The sequence below is a fragment of the Leuciscus leuciscus genome (genome assembly GCF_965113295.1).
Source record: "Leuciscus leuciscus genome assembly, chromosome: 13".
NCBI classification, from domain to species: Eukaryota; Metazoa; Chordata; class Actinopteri; order Cypriniformes; family Leuciscidae; genus Leuciscus; species Leuciscus leuciscus.
Genome location: NC_138737.1, coordinates 28,124,740 through 28,142,429, shown reverse-complemented (window position 1 = coordinate 28,142,429; position 17,690 = coordinate 28,124,740). Strand labels below are relative to the sequence as shown.

The 17,690-nt window shown below is 39.0% G+C and overlaps 1 protein-coding gene across 1 annotated transcript in view; it reads right to left on the bottom strand.

Moving 5' to 3' along the window:
* pabpc1l (poly(A) binding protein, cytoplasmic 1-like) overlaps positions 1 to 14,620 on the bottom strand; it is a 63,486-nt gene extending 48,866 nt beyond the window's left edge. Inside the window, exon 1 of the mRNA XM_082187745.1 lies at positions 14,545 to 14,620. The gene's annotated coding sequence lies outside the window, so the exon portion shown is untranslated. The remainder of the gene's footprint in view (positions 1 to 14,544) is intronic.
* Positions 14,621 to 17,690: the final 3,070 nt, after the last annotated feature.

The following is a 17,690-nucleotide window of genomic DNA, read 5'->3' as shown; positions in this document are numbered from 1 at the left end:
CCTTGCAGCTGCATTTTGGACCATCTGGAGCTGAGCAAGTGATGACTGAGGAAGACCCAAGTACAAGGAATTACAGTAATCCAGGCGAGAAGTAATAAAAGCATGAATAACCTTTTCCAAATCGTAGAATGACAAAAATGATTTTAGTTTGGAAATTAACCGCAACTGATAAAAACTATTTTTTACAACCGAATTAATTTGTTTGGTTAAACATAATTCAGAGTCAAGAATGACACCAAGGTTCCTGACCTGAGAGGAAACTGAGGGAAAATGGTTAACCAGTTCCTTAGTAAGATTATTTCTCAGTTTTGGTGGGCCAAAGACAATAACTTCTGTTTTGTCCTCATTAAGTTGGAGAAAGTTAATCGATAACCATTCCTTAATGTCCCGAATACAATCCATCAAGGTCTGAATGGACTCGCCGGCTTTCAAAGGGAGATACAGCTGTGTATCATCAGCATAAAAATGGAAATTAATATTATGCTTCCTAACAATATCCCCCAGTGGACGCATATACAAGTTAAAAAGAAGCGGACCCAGGATGGAGCCCTGAGGTACTCCACTAAAAATAGGGATAGAAGATAAAGAGAAATTGCCTATCTCCACAGAAAAGGACCTGTCTCTAAGATAAGAACTAAACCACTTCAAGGCTATAATACCAAATGAATACTCTAAACGCCTAATAAGAATATTATGGTCAACAGTATCAAAGGCAGCTGTAAGATCAAGTAAAATCAAAACAGAATTTTTACCAGCATCAACTGCAATTAAAACGTCATTGAGCACTTTTAGCAAGGCAGACTCTGTGCTATGATGGGCAGTAAAACCAGATTGAAGAGGTTCTAATAACTTGGCTGTATTTAAAAACAGGTTCAATTGAGACAACACGACTTTTTCTAAAAGTTTTGATAAAAATGATAACTTAGAGATAGGCCGAAAATTATTCAAGCAACCCTAATCCAAACCATGTTTCTTAAGCAAAGGCTGAACAACCGCATGCTTAAAACTATTTGGGACTACCCCAGTGTTCAATGATGAATTAATCAACACTTGAACACTGGGGCCGATTATAGGAAAAGCTGCCTTTAAAATCTCTGATGGAATGACGTCAAGTGGTGTGGTCGTTATCTTCATCTTGTTAACCAGGTCATTTAGTTCTGTTAAAGAGACGTGCTGAAAATTATAAAAGCAAAACGGACTAGCCAACGAATTCAAAAACTGATCTGAAAGATGTGTTAAAGTGAAGGATGAACGAATAAATGCCACTTTATCAGCAAAAAACTTAAAACATTTCTCACAGAGTTCTGCTGAGGCTTCCCCGTGAAATTGGCAACTTGGATTAATTACTAAATTTATTGTAGAGAATAAAATCTTAGGTTTATGGAAGTGTTTAGCAATTCATTCGGAAAAATATTTTGATCTAGTTAATTTAGCAGCATTCTGGAACATAATCAGACACTCTTTAAAGATCTCAAATGACACAGTTAACCGATCGCACTTCCACCTCCTCTCCGCTTTACGACAAGCCTGTCTGAGCGAACGAGCATTGTCATCCAGCCAATAATAAAGTTTTTGCTTTGGTTGTTTCATCTTCAAAGGGGCAATCGAATCTAAAATATCAGAACAAGCTGCGTAAAACAGAGAAAGTATATCGTCAGGGCCATAGAAAGACTCAACATTCAAGATCGACGACTCAATAGTATTAGCTTGATATTTCTCACTAAACTGAGAGGCGGTACGAGGGTTTATAAAGCGAGAAAAAGAGCCTGCAGGCTTCTTAACCAAGGCTGAACTCACAACAGGAATCGTAAAAATAATGGGCTTATGATCAGAGAAGGAAGCATCTTCAATAAATACATTATCTACAGGGATCCCATATGACATAATAAGGTCAAGTGTATGACCGCGGACATGTGTTGGTTGATTCATATATTGCGTAAATCCAAATGAGTCCAAAACATTACAGAACTCAGAAACCAAGGAACGACTGGGGCAGCAAACATGAACATTAAAATCACCCAATAATAACATGCGATCATACAACAGAACAACAGAAGTAAAAAATTCTAAAAAGTCACTTATTAAAGCACTGTCAGAGTTAGGTGGCCTATAGATGAGAGCGCAGAGCAGAGGAAGAAGACTGTAATGCTACACACTGTACTTCAAATGACGAGTAGCTCTGAACAGAGACTAAGTATTTTAAGTGATTGTTTAAAAACCATAGCAACGCCACCACCCCTACCAGCAGACCTTGGAGTACTAATGAAACAACAGTTCGGCGGACAAAGTTCCTTGAAGACAGACAACTCGCCAGCGCTGGCCCAGGTCTCTGTCAGAAATAAAATATCCAGGTCATGTCTGGTTAGAAAGTCATTTAGGATAAAAGTTTTGTTGCATATGGATCTAGCATTAACTAGGGCCATATTCAAAGGAGATTTTGACAGTTTACTCCTCTCCGGCGAATCCGTAACGTTAACGTTACTTGTGGTTGCGGAGAAGGAGAGCAAATAGATGAGTGAGAAGAGTCCGGAAAAACAGGAAGATGAAAAGCATATCTATATTCCCATGAGCGCCACATCAGATGAAGACCCTCCAGGTTCATGGTATCCAAGGGAAACTCCATCGAAGATTTGATTGCCCGTCTGATTCTCACGCGAACCCCACCATGGCTGCCTCTCTTCCTACGACGCTTCCTTAGAGCAGGAACGCAGCAAGGAAGCCAGCGAGCGCACTCCACCACAGGTTGACTGAACGAGGATCGGCAACGAGGATGCAGAGCAGGACAAAAACCGCGGTAAACTCCCATACGGCTTTGGATGTTGAGCAAGGCTTGACGATCGTAGGTCAGTGCTGAGACTGCATGGTCCCAGTGCAACACCATGCATAAAACAAACAGTACTGATGTACTGGCGCCATCTTGGTGACACGTCAAAGGTCAGAGTACTGTCATAAGGGACCTCCAAACAAAACCATATGAAAGGGAGGGCACGCACTTTATTACAGTTCATGGGTTGTTTTATGGATATAAAGTTTACCAGTTTATTAAGCACCCCCGAAAAGATTTTCGTTTTGTTTTATGCATGAAATGTTTGCAAGACTAGCTTATATTGCTTTCGAATCTTATGAAGTATGAAATGACAGCAAGGCCTAGTTGTAAAACATGAAATAAATTGTACTATCAAATTAATACACACTCATGGTAATTATAGCTAAAAACCTACGCCCCCAACCAGGCCCGGCTGCAGGAGGAAATGACTGAGGGGGTATGTGAAATTGTTAAGGGGGCTTAACTTTATACCATCAATGAATAATACACACTGAGATCTCGCTTTGGAACGACATATTTTTAAATGCAGCGCTTCCTAAAACACTCCATATGCAACTGCTAGTCAGTTTCTGGTTACCTGTGCAAAGTTTAAATGGCATAATGATGATAGATCATGTCCTACCTTTATAGAAGAGCTGCAGTCTCCTTGATTTGGCACTGAATCTCCTTAGTAACCTGTCATGCCATTCTTTCTCTTTGAATTTGAATTGGACAAGTTGTGCTTTCCTCTGGTGTGACATGCTCCGTCTGTGCGGAGTGAACACATTAGTGAAGGTGGAAAAAGAGTTTTCACAGGTGGCAGTGGATGCCCCAAAAGTTATTCCATGTCTGAGTGCAATGTAAACCGTTGGCATTGCAGCTAGAGCCCCAGAAAACTTTTGCAGTACATCCAGAGTGGTCCATATCTCCCTGTTAGAAAGAGCAGTTTCAGTCCGTATAAACTGTCGAGCGACAGTGAATTCAGAATCCACAATTTCTGTTTTGGTTAGGTCCAAGAGTGGTTTAACCGTTGAACTGTCCAGAAAGTCATTGCTTCCAGGGTCGAGAGCACACAGTGCTTTAACCAATTGGCTGTGACATTTCTCCAATGACAGTATCAAATTACTGAAGAAAAGTCTTTTGAATTCGGTTTCATCTGCTTCATCACTTTGTCCAAAGGAACTTTCCACTACAAACTGCTCGAGACCCTTGGTCACGTATCTTCGCCATTTGGAAGAATTCGCTTGTTGCCCGTCATTGCATTGTGCCCACAATGCTTCAAACTCACTGTCACACCGAAGATTCTTAATGCATTTACACACACACTATGCACAAGTTTTAGGCCAGAGTACAGATCGGTTTCTTTGGCCTGAAGTATCTTGTTTGCGGGATCTAGGAGAAGGAGGATCTTGTGTACCAAAGCAATGAACTTAAAATCCACTTCAGATAATGACTTCACCAAGACTGCAGCCTCCAGCTTTATGTCTGTGCTGTAAGCACTGCTTGCGCATCGCAAACCTATGTAAGACAAAAAAATTCACAATGTTGTCATAGCTTCTTACTATGACAGACGCTGTTGCCAGGTGACCTGTCCACCTTTGATCGAGAAGTCTTTTCAACATTTCCCCATCGTGTTGGGCAGCTACAGTTGGTGTCTTCACAAATGTATACAGGTTGTTGCACAAATAAAAAAAAATGCTCAAGTACAATCTCTAATGACATTGCACGCACCACCACCAAATGTAACTGATGGTTGAAACAGTGAATGTATGGCACTTCTCGGTTCAATTTATCCTGTAGAATCTTTTGCAACCCCCCCCCCCCCCCCCCCTTCCCCGACGTCACGTTGGCCCCATCATAAACACTTCAGCAAGTTCTGTGTCTTTTTGGAGACTATAATCCATCATGGACAAAAAAAGGCCTCTGCCCCCCCTCCCATTGTGTCAAAAGCATCCAACGAACCCCTGAAAGGAAGCGCGTTTGAAACAAGAAACTCTATGTCAACAATTGCAGAAAATACTTGCGATTTCTATCTAGCTGTCTCGAATTAACCAGAGTTGACACCTCTGTTCCTGCTGTGCTGCGTGATTCCTTTTCCTTCCACAGCGCCATGCATTTTAAGTGCTCTTTTGCATACGCATGCCTGGAAAATCTCTTTGAAGAATCCATTGCATGTCTCCAGTTAGAGTAGCGTGAAGGCCTTGTCAGCATTAGGGCCCAAACTGAACTTTCTACATGGAAAACAAAAGGCTGAATCAGTGGAACGTGAATATTCTAGCCATTCCCTTCCTTTAAACCAACCACTGCAGAATGAACGTTTCCTGCCATTGAACATACGACCTGGGTATGATTGCCCGGGCTCTCTGTTCCGAGGTCATTAAGGCAGTGGAGGAGTTTGAGGTTCAGACGGGGCTGCCGCTTGGGCCTGGCTGTCCAGGTCGACGCTTGTGCTGGGTGCTGCTGGCTCTGAGTGTTGGCGCTCATCAAAAAATGCAGCTGCATTTTGATGGCTGTCATCTTCGTCAGGCTTACTCTCAATCACACTTTCAGTGTCCTCCTTATGGTCTGAAATACGCTGCATATACTTTCTTATGTCCATTGTTGATTATTAATGATAATTCACATTAGATCTGAAACCAGAGAATGTCTAATAGGAAGAGAATTGGCACTCTCTGGTTACTTCCGGTTTCTGGACTGGCTGCAGTAACACGTCTCTGTCCATGCGGGGGCGCTCGCAGGCGAGTGCAGAATGAATGGAGGTCTATGGCGCTATACCCATCAAAATACACTTTTCTCAGGATATAATTTTTTGTCTAGTAATTTGAATGTTGTATTCGAAAGGAGATGCAAAGAAATTACACTTTGCTGGGTGTTAGATTTTTTAGAGTCACTTATTTGCTTTAAAAAGTCTTTTAAAATGTCAATGACTTCATACACATCGTACGACTAGAGATACTGCTTTACGGCAATCCTTCAGTCGCTTTGGTGCTTTCGCGCTCTGCACTTTCTTTTCTCTCGAGGCATCGACAACACAGCTGACACAGGTAAATACACGTGCTAGAAGAGTTTTTGTTTTGTTTGTTTCTGGTCCCGCTTCGGATGCCACGATGCCATCAAGCGGCATCTCTGGTCGTAATCAGTCCTTCACTGACCAATCAGCGTTCATTAGCAGAATGCTAGCGTGTTATGGGCAACAACAACTCAACCTGTAAGAAATCGAAAGGACATAAGTACTCGTTCATTCAACTTTCGACCTATAATCCATGTTGAACTTTCAAAACCTACAATCACCTCTGAGATTTCTCAACGGCAATCGGGTGAAAGAGACAAAAATTTTGCCGTCTAGCCCCATAGACTCCCATTCAGTCTGTGCTCGCCCGCGATCGCCTCCAGTGGAATTCTAATGGAACTGCAACCAAGATCGATACAATGGGGCTAATATGAAGTGCCAAGGCTCTCCGTAGACGGGCTCTGCTGAAACCGAATCGCTGATAATATCACAAGTTCACAATGGATATTTGCTCGGCGGACACCAAATGGCGAGGAGTCGGATAAAACCACGGCCCTTTAAATTTTACTGACTGTATTTTTCATGTGACTTTTACCCACTCACCTCGGGAAATAAGAACACACACAGTCGACAAAAGATAAACCAGCGTCATTTATTATGCATATATTAACCCTTTTCACGCTTAAGTTTAAAATATTCGAACTGACTCCCGAGAGTATGTTTTTTTCAAGGCACCCGATATTTTAGAATGTTCCCCCTTAATGTTTCCATGGCGACACGTCATATTTGTCACGTGACACGTCGCAGCCACAATAACACTGTATGACAGATGTATCGCTTTTATTTAGTTTTTCCTTTATTATTCAAAATATTTACAAACTTGCTTACCATGTCATCAACTATCTGATATTTCGATTCTCAAAAATGTGTAAGTGAGTGTGTTTGGTCGATTATAAACCTTTATAACAATAGAGTAAACTTTATAGTTACTTCCACTGTGTTTGTCTGATATAAATAACACACGTCGGCAAATTATATTTGAATAGATTGTTATTGCTGCTTCCAAAGACATCAGTGTGTATTTTACAAACTTCAAATGTATTGTTTTACTAGTGCTCATGTGTATTTAAATGTCTGAAACCTAAAATGAGGTTGAAAACACTGCATAGTTGTGAAATATGACAGCACAGCATGCACACACACATATATATAACACATAATAAAAAAAACTTTTTATATAAAATGTATATTTATTTGCAACCGTTATGTTAACAGCAGTAATACAATAATAGGAAATTTCTGTCGTAAGAACAGCTTATCAGCTGATGGATACTGTGCTGCGTTGTCATGGGAACATTCCCAGGTGAAGATAATGAGTAAATCGTTGCTCTCTTCAGCAAGTGTGTTCTAAACGGCTGCATAATGGCACGCATGTGCCCTGCTACTCCAAAGTACCAACTTCGAGGGAATGGTTTGGAATGCACTTGGCGAAGGGAGCAACGAAAAACAAAATTCTCATCCCTGGGATGTTCCCATGACACTGCAACACGGTGTCTATCAGCTGAATAGCTGTTTTTTCGACAACAATTTCTTATTATTGTTGTTAACATAACTGTTGCAAAATAAATATTTTTATACAAAAGAAGTTTTGAAATATGCGTTGTATATCTTTGTGTGAGTGTATTTCTCTGCTCTCAACTTAGGTAATGCAGGGTCCAAAGATGAGACAGCAAGTTTAAGTTGAGAGCACTCACACAAAGATATACAACGCATATTTCAAAACTTCTTTTGTATATAAAAATATTTATTTTGCAGTGACGTTAACAGCAATAATAAGAAATTGTTGTCGAAGAAACAGCTATTCAGCTGATAGACACCGTGCTGCGGTGTCATGGGAACATCCCAGGTAAAGATAATGAGAAAATTTTGTATTTCGTTGCTCCCTTCGACAAGTGCATTCCAAACCATTCCCTCGGAGTTGGTACTTTGGAGTGGTATGGCACAGAGCAACGATTTCCTCATTATCTTCACCTGGGAATGTTCCCATGACAACGCAGCACAGTATCCATCAGCTGATAAGCTGTTCTTACAACAGTAATGTTTTATTATTGTATTATTTCTGTAAACATAACGGTTGCAAATAAATACATTTTATATCAAATTTTTTTTTTTTTTATGTGTTATATATGTGTGTGTGTGTGTTTGTGTGTGTGTGTGTGCGTGTGTGCGCGCGACCATCCCATCTTTCGACCCTGCACTAACCTAACACATTTCTTACCTATGAAACTTACAGTATTTAAACATGACACAAATGTGTGAAATATATTACAAACAAAAAACAACTTAAATTGCTATGTTTGTAAATTAACTCGAACTCTCCTGCCATCCACTTAGCTTTAAAATGAATCACGAATATTCGCTGGGTCACATGACGTAAATGGTCACTTCAAGGAAGTAAATTTATCATCGCATGTACCCTACGCTAACGGCCTTGTGGAAGGGCCCTTCGCAAAGGGATTCAGTTGTTCACTTTCGTTTGGAACACCCCTAAAAATGGCATCCCCTTGCCGAAGTGCATTTGGAATTTGACCATTGTGAGCCTAATTAGTAATGGCGTGGTTTGTAGTACTGCGGGAGGACGCAGTCGGACACACTTGGTCTGAATCCGAAATCTCCCCCAATACCCTCAAATAGGGTGTTATTTGAGGGGACAGTCATTTGTAGTGGTGTCCGAAACCATAGTGGACATTATTGAGTGGACTTTTTCAATCCCACATTGCACTGCAAAAATGAGTGTGCAAACGATGTATGCTCAACGGTTTTCCGAATTCGCTCACTCGTTTTCATTCACTCCTTCAAGTGAAAAGTATCAGTGGACTGATAGGGAATAGTGAATGAGGCTTTACGGGGAAATTTCAGATTCAGCCTTTGAGAAAAGTAAAATGTGTGTGCATGGGGGGTGGATCATAATAAATCTGATTGGCAAGATAGTTAATCTTTAAAACCAGGCTCAAACCCAGACAGCAACATAGTGTCAGCCCAGATCCGGGCAAAATCTGGTACATGTAGACTCCACGCGTACCAGATGTGGGCCGGATCTGGGCCAGCACTATGTTGCTGTCTGGGAAATGAGTGAACAATCTCTAAAATAGCTAAACTTGATTGAAACATTTGCAAAAAGGCCTAAAACTATTGAGTAGGGATGGAGAAATTAAGCCTCTTAAAACTTTGAAGCTTTTCTCTGATTGTTTCTAAAGATTCAAAGCATCAAAGTGTGTCAAACAGTGCCATCTTGTGGCAGGTAAAATTTACAGCAGCCATAAACCTAAGTGTGCAGCTCCTTTGTTTCATCTGTTAAGCACAAATAAAAGCCTGACAACAATAAATGCATTTAGTTTTCTGATAATATAATTCATATATTAAAGTGTGGCAATAAATAAAATACAACAAAAACAATTATAATAATACCTATAATAATACCAACAGAGTTGTTTGAGGGAAATAAATGTTGCTCTAATTTAGTTTTTTATACTGTTTATATGGCAGAATATAAGAATGTAATATAGGCTATATTTTTATATAGGCTATAACATTTTTAGTAAATGGGCTTAAAAAAAAAAGTGAATAAACTTCCATAAACCCATAGAATAGTGGTCTGGGTTCAAACATTCCTTGACGCAAAGTGAAGCATTCATGTGACAAAAATAATAGGCTACGCGCTCTTGGACAAAGCCGCTCAGTGAGTGACTGGAGTAATGTTTAAAAACTCATCAGAGTGCTCAGTTACATGCAACATTTTCTAAGTGCGTGTAGGAAAGATACAGTCGATTTGTTAAGCATTAGACTGTTCCCACCAAGACACAATAGAGTGCAACAAGTATGGTATCCAGCCAATAATTGAAGAATTTGGCCATTTCAAATTATTCGGGGGGAGGGGGGGGATGCATCTCTCATTTTCTATGATGGTTACGGCCCTGAGTTTAAGCATTTTAACTTTCACATGTGCATGCAAAATCAGGAAACACAAATGTAATACAAATTTGTAGGTGGGTTTCAAAGGCATTGATCGATATGCTTGCATAGACTTCAGTGAAATGGCCGCTGGTTCTTCTCTGTGTTCTGAGGTGGTTTGCCGGTCTCAACGACAATAAAAGCAAGCTCTTATCAGACCCATCCAGCGCATTTAAATGTGATTAATACTGGATAATTTCACTTGCACATACTTCCGTGTCTGTTATCAGATCTGAATCCCGACCTGACGATTTTTTACAGCCATGTTCGGGATAAAGATAATCTCCCAGATTCACAGACTATGTTTAAGCCTAGTCCCAGATTAAATTGGCCTGGTCGAGCTGCAGAAGACAGTGTTGTCACTATGTCAAAGAGACACTGTTTTTTCCACAACATTTCCAAAACATGTTTATTTGACCTTCCTAAGGCTGAGGAACTTGGAGTGGTTAAAATTAATTTGAACATTTTCAGGGTCTGAATCTGGCTCGAATTGGTTTGAAATTGACACTTATTCATATTTACACTAGAGAAGAACTTGCAGTTATGGAGGGGCGGGACATTTCCCAAACAGGTGCTACGCGGTGCCAATCACAACACCCTGGGCCAGCTAACCAATTACACCCCAAAAACAAAATCAAGACTTCATGAAAGGGCATAACAGGACCCCTTTAAAATATGTCAGTGCCATTGCTTTGTCTCAAGATGCACACGAGTAATGTTATTTTTTTTTCAAAGGCATGATTATAAAAGCTACTTAAATATCCTAATTGAACTAAGGCCTAATCCTGGCTTAATCTAAGCCCCGTTTAGCCACGTAGGCTCACTATTGGCCGACGCTGGTCATGTGGTGACGTGCAACACAGACGCGCTACGCTATTTCACTACGTGAAAAAACTCGAGGCCCAGAGAAAAGGAAATGAATAGTGGAATAAAGTCGTTATTTTTGTTTGTTTTTGCGCACAAAAAGTATTCTCGTCGCTTTATAAACTTAAGATTGAGCCACTGTAGTCACTTGGACTATATTAACGATGTCTTTAATGCATTTTCTGGGCCAGCAAGTTATAACGTCTATAGAAGCCTATGGAGGAGTGAGCCAGCTGTCAGATTTCATCAAAAATATCTTAATTTGTGTTCCGAAGATGAACGAAGGTCTTACAGGGTTGGAACAACATGAGGGTGAGTAATTACTGACAGAATTTTCATTTTTGGGTGAACTAACCCTTTAAGTGACTTAAAGGGATAGTTCACTTTGAAATTCATTTTTGGTATGTTTTAGCTTACCTCAAGGGCATCCAAGATGTAGGTGTCTTTTTTTCCGCGGTAGTTTCAATTTTGATATTTTTAGGTCAAACCGTTCTTGTCTGTCAGTCATATAATGCAGGTCTATGGTCACGGTCTCAAAACACAAGCACAGAGTCCAAATTAAAACAATTCCCCGTCGTCCAAATTAAAACAATTCCCCATCGTAAGTACACATTGATGGCCTGAGACACGAAACGAGCGGTTTGTGTGAGAAAACGAACAGTATTTATATCGTTTTTACCTCTTATACGCAGACATGTCCGAGTGATCTGATCTGACGTGTACGCAGACTGGTGCATAGATATATACACTAGATGTCACCTTAAAGACATTCGTTCCAATGAACTGCCGTAGACAAAGCGACATCTAGTGTATATATATCTATGCACCAGTCTGTGTACACGTCACACACCAGGATGCGCGAGCGCCCTCAGATCACTTGGACGTGGCTGCGTATAAGAGCTAAAAACTATATAAATACTGTTCGTTTTCTCACACAAACCGCTCGTTTCGTGTCTCAGGCCATCAATGTGTACTTACGATGGGGAATTGTTTAATTTGGACGACGGGGAATTGTTTTAATTTGGACTCTGTGCTTGTGTTTTGAGACCGTGACCATAGACCTGCATTATATGACTGACAGACAAGAACGGTTTGACCTAAAAATATCAAAATTGAAACTACCGCGGAAAAAAAGACACCTACATCTTGGATGCCCTTGAGGTAAGCTAAAACATACCAAAAATGAATTTCAAAGTGAACTATCCCTTTAAACTGTAATAAGGTCTTACTGCTCATCTCCAAGTCATTCATTCCCTGTGTGACTTTCTCGATGTCTGCACACCTTTTGCATTTCGTTTGGTCACACCACAGATGTCACTGTGACTGTGACCTTAAAGCATAATTTGCCCTTGCCTATAGAGGCTGCTCACTGCAGAGTCATGGGTGGAGCGTGAAATCCAGCTTCCAGAGAGGGGGAGCTGGACGTAATTTGGCTCTGCAATGAACACAGGGAGTGGGACCCATTTTCAGCTCGAGATTTTAATGGCCAAAACCAGCCCCTACAAGACACCCTGCCCTTTTTAAACTAATGTTTTAACCAAGCGGCAACCTGCCGATCTCTCTCTTGAATCCAACACGGAAGTGATTTAAACTACAATTCATCGACTGGCCACGACTGGATCCAAAAAAGAGTCAATCCCATATACACCCCCATGTTAAAATGTCCAACTTTACAGCAGAAAAAAATAAATATGATTACAGCCTGGTACAATTTTTTTTAAATATAACTCATCCATTTAAATTATATTAAGCCTTAAAGTTCTGCATAATTAAGGGCGTGGCCACTTGAGAGACAGGTGGATTGCCGCTGCTGTCACTACTAGCCGTTTGTCTGCTATCTGTTAGCGGTCACGTCACCTCAGCTAATCCCGCCTCTTTGCCCATCTTCGGTTTATCACAACACCATAAAATGATGCGCTCCGCCCACTTTGGGCTTCAAAATGCTCTTCAGAAACCTACGGGTGATGTCACGGACACTACGTCCATATTTTTTTTTACAGTCTATGGTTTTAACAGGAATATACAGATAAATAACCAATAATATACTACACTTTTTAGGCAAACATTCTAGAATCAAACTTAATAGGCATACTGCACATACAACTTAAAGTTAAATGAATTAAAATGAATATCAGACATCAATATGTATGTTACACAGCTGTTTAAAAACTTTGAGATTGTCTTGATGTTTTTTTTTATTATTATTTGGAAGGGAGGTTTGACTGCCTTACAAAATTGTTAACTCATTTACTTTTTAAAAACAGACAGATAACCCAAAATGTTTTCCATTATTTTGACAGAAAAAAAAAAGAAAAAAAAAAACAACAGACAAGAAAGAACATACACTGCCGTGCAAATGTTTGGGATCAGTAAGATTTGTAATGTTTTTAAAAGAAGTCTCGGTTATGCTCACCAAGGCTGGATTTATTTGATTATACAACAACAACAACAGTAATATTGTGAAATATTACAATTTAAAAGAACTGTTTTCTATTTGAATATATTTTAAAATGTTATTCATGTGATGTCAAGCTGAATTTTCAGAAATTCTGAATTCATTCTAATATGTTAATTAGATGCTCAAAAAACATGAATTATTATTATCATCAATGTTGAAAACAGTTGTGTGCAATTTTTTTAGGATTATTTGATGAATAGAAAGTTCTATCGCATTTATTTGAAATAGAATCATTTGAAAATTAGAACATTATAAATGTCTTTAATCTAACTATTGATCAATTAAATGCATCCTTGCTGAATAAAACTATTGATTTATTTAAAAATAAAAATACTATTACACATAAGGAAATAAAAGTATAAATATTTATAGTTTTGCTTTTTTACACATCTTTGTGTAACTATGTTTTTTTAACACTTTATATCGATAGTCCACTTTAGACATTCTACTAACTATAAGTAACTTTGCAGCTACATGTCAACTAACTGTCATTAGAGTATTAGTAGACTATCTGCATAATATTTGCGAACACTTTTTGTTGGTCCTCCAACAGATATTCTACTGACTATAGGCTAAGTAACTTGGCCCCTATAACCTACCAGTCTACTGACAGTCAACTACAGTCTACTAATACTCTAATGAGGGATAGTTGACATGTTGCTGCAAAGTTATTTATAGTTAGTAGAATGCCTAAAGTGGACTAATAAAGTGTAACATTTTGGGGATTTTTTTTATTTTTTACATTTCCTTGTATATTCATGTATTTATTTATTATTTTGGCAGCTTTGGAATTCCATACAAGACAGCACACCACACAGGCAGATTGATTTTACAAACAACCAGAGTCCCGACTGTGGACACGGGAAATCTCGACTTTAGAATAAACTAACATGGCGGACGCATGCAAGAAGAAATGGCGATAACAGTGTTTGGAAATTGGACTACTTTTTACAGAAAATTATAAGTAATTTAGCTTTTATTATCACGTGATCCGGAGTGGAGAATGCTTGCCCTGCTGTACTCTCTTGTGATCTGCTCTGCGGGACGAGTTGGGAATAGTGATGCTGCCATTTACTTATTAACTTTTATTTATAACGGACAACTACCTTGTCTTCAACCACTGCTCATTTTCAAATTCACTGAAACGCGAAAAAGTTCCTTAAAAAGAAAATAAGATTTGCTATTCATTTTCAAATTTTTGCTAAATAGGCTATCACATGCATATGAGATATTGCATAGGCTATATTGTATAGCCTACGTGAATAGGCTAGGCTATAGGCTATGTGAATCGTTAAAATTGGGCACTCGCCAGCCACTGTATCTTTGTCCAAAAACTTATTTTAACAACTTTTAAAACAAGAAACCCTCTGTAGAAACAATGTTAGTTACAGTTACCTGGTGTAATGTGGAGCAAATAAGCATATCCTTCAGTGTAAGCTGCAAGAGGGCTCCACCCCGTTGTGACTGTTTTAGTGTCAGTTTAATTATTACTGAGGAACACCTGTCATTTGTAACGCGCTCCACTGTGTACCAATTAAAACTCATCTGTGAGAACTTTTTTCCCGTCTTGTTCCGCGTGTGAAAGTAGTTCTTGTGCGAGCTCAATGTGCAATGATTTATATTACTTCCTATGTACGATAAATTAGATCAAATGTGGGCAACAACGATGTTGTTAATTTATTGTGCTGTAGTAGGCCTACATTCAATAATCATCTGTTGTCTATTTTGGGAACATTTCTGGACCAGTAAGAGTGCCTAACTCTCCAAGTGTGTGTGAGACATCTTTAATTTTCAGCAACACTTGAGTAAGTAGCCTATTAATGCGTAGGCTATACTTTATCTTTATTGTATCTTTTGGTTAATATTCTTGGCTTCAGTTCTTCAATAAATTATACATTGCAATAAATAATCAAGCTCATGGATTATTTTGCATAATTTTTGACTTTGGAAAAAAAAGAGCTTGAGACTGAAAACACCACAATCCAACGTTTATTGATTTAGAACAAATAAAAAGATTTCATTATTCTTATGAAGAACAAAACACTTAGCAGCCTGAAACAATATTCATCCTTAGTTTTAACAATTCAGATACAGGGCATGTAAACATTTCAGCACTACTAAAATCACAGACATAGGCTATTTGAAATTGAAATTTTACATTATGTATGTTGCATTTCTTGCAAATGTATGCATTCCATCACAGTACATTGTTCACTGACACGCCATTTGTGCTTCTTGCATATTGTATATAGCATATTATGTATTTTGTGTCTTTGATATAGGCTATGTTAGGCTCGTTTGAGATACGCCTTGCCTTGCCTGAAATTTAGACGAGAATAGTGTAGGGGAGGAGAGGAGTGAAAAAAGTTAACCCAAGACAGACAATGGATCATACACCTACAAGAGTAAAGTCGGATATCACGTGATTCACACTCATGTGTTGCTAAATGAACATGATGTAATTTAAGTTATGTTGCTATTTTTTGAAAATAAATATGATGAACAAGATACCAAAGTAGACTACCTGTTACTTAATTCAATTCGAAAAACGTGTTACAGGTAAATCAATAATTTGTACTTTTAATGCTGTTTTTATATAAAAAAAAAATTATATGACAACAATCACATAACCCATAGAGAGAACGCACTGTCAGAGATTGGGAATATTCACACATAATTTATACACATAAAAGCATGATATCAGAGTCAAAATCAAACATTTTAAAAGCGAACAAAACATGGTTAATTGTTTAAAACCAATGAGTATTAAGCTGTGTCTTCAGCAAGTCGTTTCCCATCGTGCTTTTGATCAGAGCAGTCGGTGGAGAGCAACTGCGCCCCGACTGTGCAATTCACGGCTGCCTCGCTCTCACAAGTTATTGACATACGTCAGCACAGTGGTGTACGCACACCTGTGAGGCCCCCTGCAAAGCACGAGATGGGCCCACTCCCACCTGCAGTGATGGCATGTATGAAAATTTGTTGTGCACCTGCTGCGGTCTGTTTCCCCCATTTACATTGGCCTACAGTAATTGATTTAAAAGTATACATATCTGATTTTTCATGCATTGAATTATCATTGTATTGATGCATTCAATGTTATATCAATATAATATTTACAACATTATATAGGCCTAGGCTATATGTAGGCAGTGTTGGGGAAGCTACTCTGAAAAGCTTAACAAGATAGCTACTCATTAAAGTAAAAGGGTTAGTTCACCCAAAAATGAAAATTCTGTCAGTAATTACTCACCCTCATGTAAGACTTTTGTTCATCTTCAGAACAGAAATTAAGTTATTTTTGATTAAATCTGAGAGCTGTTTCACTCCTCCATAGGCTTCTCTGATATCGAAACTTGCCGGCCCAGAAAGTTAGTAAAGAAAATGTTTAAAATAGTCCAAGTGACTACAGTGGCTCAACCATAAGTTTATCAAGCGACGAGAATACTTTTTGTGCGCGAAAAAAACGACTATATTTAACTATTCATTTTCTTCTGTGCGGGCCTTAAGGTAGTGTAAAAGCAGCGCTTCTGTGTTGTATGTCAGAACGTATAGGCTCACTATTGGCCGACACTGGTCATGTGTGGGATATGTTCCGAAGATGAACGAAAGTCTTAAGGGGTTGGAACAAACTGAGGGTGAGTAATTACTGACAGAATTTTCATTTTTGGGTGAACTAACCCTTTAAGATACAGTCAAGCCCTTCTGGAAAAAAAGTAGTTAGCTAGTTACTATCAAAAGTAGCTTACTACATTTAAACTGCTTAGATTTCTTTATTTTTATTTTTTTACAATGATGTATATTACAAATAACTTAATAGTTGTTTATGAAGAATATTATAATGAATGAAGATTTGGGGATAAAACAACATAATGCAATAGGCCTAATGCGAGGATAGTTATTACCTTAGGTCCGTGTACGTTTTGATAGTTTGTTTTCCGATTTGAAATGAAATAAGCAGAAACGAGAAAACGGTGCCTTTATTCGTTAAAAACGAGATTTCGGCTTCATTTTTCGTTTTTTCGTTCAGAGGAAAAAAAACTAATAAATTACTTCAAAATTCGTTTTCCACATGTGGACGGTCATGAGACGCCCCCTTCCGCCGATTGGTCAAGCAAATCTGAGCATGTGACGTCATCAGTCGTCGCTCAGGTCTGTTCAACAAAATAATAGTCCTCTACTATGGCTACCGCTTCTTAAACTGTACAGGGCAGGTCCTAGATTGGGCTTTCTTCTGTGCAACTTAATGCGTTTCACAGAAATATTTACATCAGAAATATGAAATATTAGTCTGCCACCAGCCTGTTTTAATTAGCTGTGCAGAGTTAAATCTGTGTGGTGAAGCTGCGCTAGACAGCGCCGAGCGGGTGAGGCACAGACCTATGTTCAGTCAGCAGTCAGAACTTTTCTTTTAGACAGTAGCCTACACTCCGTTTTGGACACGGGATGGTCATTGCAAATACTGTAATGCCAATCGGTTGAGGGTGGGTGATGGTGAAATACATTTTTACTGAAACTGTAATCATAGCCGCGACCCGCGA